Source organism: Microtus ochrogaster, chromosome 22, assembly GCF_000317375.1.
Source record: "Microtus ochrogaster isolate Prairie Vole_2 chromosome 22, MicOch1.0, whole genome shotgun sequence".
Taxonomy (NCBI): domain Eukaryota; kingdom Metazoa; phylum Chordata; class Mammalia; order Rodentia; family Cricetidae; genus Microtus; species Microtus ochrogaster.
The window spans coordinates 32,680,560-32,686,330 of NC_022023.1; the positions used below are offsets into that span (position 1 = coordinate 32,680,560).

The 5,771-nt window shown below is 35.9% G+C and overlaps 1 non-coding gene across 1 annotated transcript; it reads right to left on the minus strand.

Annotated features, from left to right (window-relative positions):
* Positions 1 to 121: 121 nt before the first annotated feature.
* Positions 122 to 228, minus strand: LOC113457346. Its single transcript, XR_003377938.1, has one exon. It is a non-coding gene; the product is annotated as a U6 spliceosomal RNA (small nuclear RNA).
* Between the last annotated feature and the right edge of the window lie 5,543 nt (positions 229 to 5,771).

The window sequence follows — 5,771 nt, forward strand, 5'->3', positions numbered from 1 at the left end:
AAGGGACTCTAGATGTCTGAGTTATTGTGTACATTGTTGGACTCCTTGGTTAGAGATTTTCCTTCTATTACTTTCTGTAGGGCTGGATTTGTGGCTGCGTATTGTTTAAATTTGTTTTTATAAAAATATGGAACGCTTCACAAATTTGCTTGTCATCCTTGCGCATGGGCCATGCTCATCTTCTCTGTATAGTTCCAATTTTAGTATATGTGCTGCAGGAGCGAGCACAAATCTACCCATTTCTATTACTCTATGTATTACCACAAAGTTTAGGCTTACAAGGAAGTCTGTCATGCATCTTTCTCCTTGGTAGCTCTATGGCATCTCCATAACTTTGCCTTCTTTTCTCCACCATCTGATCGGAATTCCCACTCTTCTCCATTCTGCACTGCCATATCCCCAAAACAGCACTTTTATTAATCAATGGTAATAAAACATATTCACAGGATACAAAGAGGAAACCCACATCATAAAGGAAACTTGTTGATGATATGCATCAAAAGATTGGTCTGTATCACTGTAGAGAGATTTCTGCTTGGTTCAAAAATATTTTTAGAGTTTTGTATATGACCATTAACTTGGTCATAGTTGTGTTACCCAAGGATGAATTCTCAACTTGATCAACTCTGTGCTGCCATAGGCTCAAAGCAGATTCTTTATGAACCAATGGTATTAAAACATATACAATATACAGCATACAGAAGAGAATCCCATATCAGCTCCCTCTTTCTGTCTAAATAAAAAGGAAGAATTTTAATTTTAATATAACAAGATTACATATAACAAAACAGTTATCAAGCAAGAATTATAGTTATAATATTCAGTCCATTTACATTTGGCAAATTAAAGAAAATATTTTAACATCTATCCAATCTTTGTGATTCTAAAGTTATCTATTTATCTATTATCATGACTAAGGAAAATTGTAATTATAACTATCTATTTTTCAACTTTATCAAAGACACCAGAAAAATTAAATATTACCTATGTAAACAGAAATTGCACTGTAAGATACTTTAAAAACTTTAGAATTGACAGAGAACTCTTGATGCCTGGACAGCCATCCAAAGTTCTTTTGTAACATTGGAGTATCCACCTTCAGCCTATAAGCCCATAGATTCTTGAAGACTTTTATATAAAGCAGGAAATTTCAAAGACAGTTCAGCCTTTATTGGCAATTTGTCAGTCACTTTCTTCTGTATCCTGGAGAATATCTGGCAGACTCTTTCATGAAGCAGAAGCCTTGAAGGACTATCTCATCTTATTTAGGAAACTTCAGCAGACATTTCTTTTTCTTTCTTAAATGTTCAATTTCTACAGCATACCATCAAGCAGTTCTGGCAGAAGCAATTTCTTGTCCAAATTTCTAACAAAATCCATAATGATTCTTTTTGATGCCTATTATTCTAGTGAAGAAGATGGGTGTTGCTAGCAGCACATGAGTCTCATTATTATGGAAAATCATAAGTTCTTAAAACATTTTAAATGGCATATTCTGTTTGTCTTTGAAAGGTTTTTAAGAATACCAATCCCTCTAAAATATATATTTGTACATATACAAAACCTGACTAACATGACTGCAAGCCTGACTATTATAAAAGACTATTTATTAATCTATACTTTTAATTATACATTACATTTTTAATGAGCTGCAGAAACACAATACCTCAAACAAGAGCAGATATGTATGTAACAAAATTGACATTAAATTTGCATCAATAAACCAAGATCCATACCAATGATAAATATTCATCTATCTAGATTATCCCCCTTTAAATGTAAATGAACATTTATAAACAATCACTTAATGAATTTGGGCATTGCTCTCTAGAATACCTCCTTCTGATTGTGGGCTCTTTTAACCAGGTCTTTCATGGGATATTCTGTATGGTAGGACCATCTCAGCCAGCAGTCCTGAAGTTGTCATGGATGTTGGACCATTGGGGCCGTTGCCTCAGAAGGTCTTGTTTAATAAATCTGTATTAGCCTGGAGGGAATCCGCAGCTTTCTATTCTATGTAGAAACAAAAATAGAACATCTTTCCAAAGCAACATAGCCTTAGACCCAAATTTTGAAGTCAAGATACCGTTCAAATATACATGTTGGTTTAGTTTAGCAACTTGTACATGGAAATGTACCTCTGTACTTAGTTCATTCACAGTCAAAACATTAAAAGAAAATACAATAATATATAGTCCAGACTTTCTATGTATGTTTCATCTTTATGTGGCTTATTATTTTACTCTATTACTTTTTAATATTTATTTTATTATACTTACTCATTTAATCTATGACTCTGTGTATTGTGTCTCTGTAAAGATTTTGTTTTATTCCTTAAAACTATTTTTTATAAATGTCTAAACTTTTTTCTTTTGTCTCCCAAGCAGCATACATATTTAAATACACTGTGACCCTTACAGAGGTTTATTTCTGTCTGAATCTGTTTTTATTGTATATTTGTAATCATTTTCTGATGAGGAGTGCTTTGAAAATGTCAGCAGCTTGGTCACAGTGACCCTGTATGCTGACTCTACCTCTTTCAGTTTTTTATGGCATATGGCAAAGGTATGTGTAGCACCAGCTCTAAGCTGTGCTCAGATTATGTACGTCAATCCTGGTAAACAGTTGGCCCATGCTTTCACCAGGTAAATTGCAGCATGCTGCCCACAAACACCATTCAAGTGCTTGAACTCCTGAAAGAGCCAGAGTTGTTATAGCAGCTAGCATGAACCAGAAAGCCTTCTCAAAGGAGCCATAGAGTTTTTGCTGCTACTGCTGAGTCAGGAAGCCTTATCTTGAAAGATTCACACTTCTGCTTGATTCTAGCAAATGGAGCCCACCAGAGAAAATGTTGCTACCAAAAGTCATGCTTAACTCTGTTTGGGCACACCATTTTGTAGACAGAGAGCAGGCCACCCAGACTCCAAATAATCATACAGAAACCATATTAATTAAAACATGGGTTGACCTACTATCTTAGGCTTCTTATTAACTAATTTTTATTAATTAACCCATTTCTATTATTCTGTGCACCATCACATGGTTGTGGCTTACTGGGTAAAGTTCTGTCTGGCAACTGTCTCCATCAGGGTCAACTTGCTGCCTCCCTGACTCTGACTTCTTTTTCTACTCTATCTGCTTGGAATTCCCACTCTTCTCTATTCTGCACTGCCATATCCACCAAGTAGCATTTTTATTAACCAATGTTAATAAAACATATCCATAGCATACAAAGAGGAAACCCACATCATAAAGGAAACTTATTGATGATGTGCTTCAAAACATTGATCTGTACTACTGGAGCAGAGTTTTCTGCTTGGACCAAAATACTTTTAGAGTTTTGTATATGATCATTAGCTTGGTCATAGTTTTGTTATTCAAAGATGGAGGGTAAATGATAGAGATATCCCCTTGGCCACAAAGACTGCTGAAAAGCTTATGTGTAGCTGTGACTCATAACCAAAACAATATACACATTCTTTGTCAATATGATTGGTAGTGATATGATTAGATGTTCAAGGTAGTCCAATAAGTGCGTAGGTCTCAAGTAGATGCTTCTGCATGCAGCTATATCTCTATTCCTGGTCCTTTTTAAGAACATTTTTTTACTAGCGCTAGATAATTTTCTGTAGACATGGCATAGAGCTGTAAACAAAACCCTCTACTATTCTCCTTGCCTTCTCTGTAGCAGGTAAAGTCTTAGTCTTCCCTCAGTCTGGTATATACCATTGGAAATGGGTATTAAAGAAAGATGTTTTCTATTTACTAATGCTACATAAGTGGCTCAACTGTGAACATAGATTTGGAGGTAGCCAAGCATGGGCTCCATCAAAAATATTCACAAAGCAGATCTTGTGGTGGCCTTTGTATATTGAAGAAGGGCTGCTTGTTGTTTCCTGGATACCTGGCTAGTTTAGATCTAAAATAATCACACAGAAACTATATTAATTAAATCACTGCTTGGCACATTAATTTTAGGTTCTTAGAGGCTCTTATATTAATTTAACCCATTTCTATTAACCTGAATACTACCATTTTGGCAGCTCAATGGCTTCTCTTTACTCCACCTTCCTTCACCCATGCTATATGCCAAGCCAGTTTCTTTATTCATTAACCAAAAAACCAACAGATAGACAGAAAGACCTCCCACACCATTTGCCCTTTTCTGTTTAAACAAAAAGGAGGGATTTTACCTGAACATAGTAAACTTGCATATAACAAAACAGTTATTAAGCAAGAATTACAGTTACAATACTTATATCTTTCTATCTATTCTTCAACTTCATCAAAGACTCCAGAAGGATATAATATTACCTAAGTAAACAGGAAGTGCATTGTAAGCAACTTCCAAAACTCTAGAATTGACAAAGACATCTCACTGCCTGGACAGTAACCAAAAGTTTCTCTGTACCATTGGAACATCCATCTTAAGCCTACAGGCCCATAGTATGTATCCAGCAGACTTTTCCACGAGGCAGGAAATTTCAAAGACAATTCCACCTATTGGCAGTATGTCAGTAAACTTCTTCAGTATCCTACAGAATGTCTAGCAGACTCTTTCATGAAGAAGGTATCCTAAAGGACCATCTCACCTTTAAGCAAGTTCAGTAGTCATTTTTCTGTGGGTCCTGCATATCCAGGCAAGAGCAGTTTCTTGCCCAAATGGCTAACAAACTCCATGAGGAGTCTCTTCGATGTCCATCTTCCTTTCAAAGTAATTGATGGTGCTAGTCCTATTGTCATGAAAAGTCTTAAGTTTTTAAACATTTTAATTGCCATATTCAGAAGGTCTCTGAAAGATTAGAAGAATACCCATCTACCTGAAAATATCTTTATACATCTGGAAAAATCTAACTAACATGACTACAACCTTGACTATTATAGATGATTATCTATTAACTTATATGTATTAATTATACATTACATTTTTAAAATGAACTACAGAATAACAATACCTTAATCAAGAGCAGAAATATACATATAATAAGATTGACCTTAAATTTGTATCAGTAAACCAAGATCTATACCAATGCAAATATCTATAGCATATCCCCCTTTAAATATAAATAAACATTTATAAACAATATTTGAGAATATGGGTGTAGTTTCTCCAAAATGCTTCCTGCTGCTTATTGGGCAAAGTATTTTCTTTCTGGGGTGTTCACAGCAACATTTCAGGGGCTTTTGGTACATCAAACCATATTAGTTTGGTAGCAACCCACAGGTTCTCATCCTCTGTGGAAATAAAAGAAGAACCTCTTTTCCAAGGCAACATATTCTTCGACCTAAATTTGAATGTCCAGATACCTTTAGAACACATATGCTGGTTTCATTTAGCAGCCCATACAATGAAATGTCTCTCTGTACTTAGCTCATTCACAGTCAAAAAATTTAAAGCAAATAAAATAGCACACATAATACAGCCTCTCTGTGTATATTCCATCTTTCATCTTTATGTGGTGTATTCTTTTTTTTTTACTCCTTTTAATCCATTACTATCTGTATTCTGTCTCTTTAAAGACTTTACCTTTAGCTGTTTAGGTACTGAGGAGTTCCATCTGGCTGGGTGAGTGTGTGCTTTCCAGGGGCGTATTGTCCAGGAAGAGAGCACAAACCGCCCTCCCCCAGCTCCTTCTGCAGGGCTGTCTTTCTTACACAAGACCCCCTCTCCCCCCCACAAGCCTGCGTTTTCTGCTAGGTCCTCTGCTCAGGAACAGTTTTCTGCTCCTACACTAAGGCGACCCACCCAGAGCGGTGAGTGCCTGCCTACC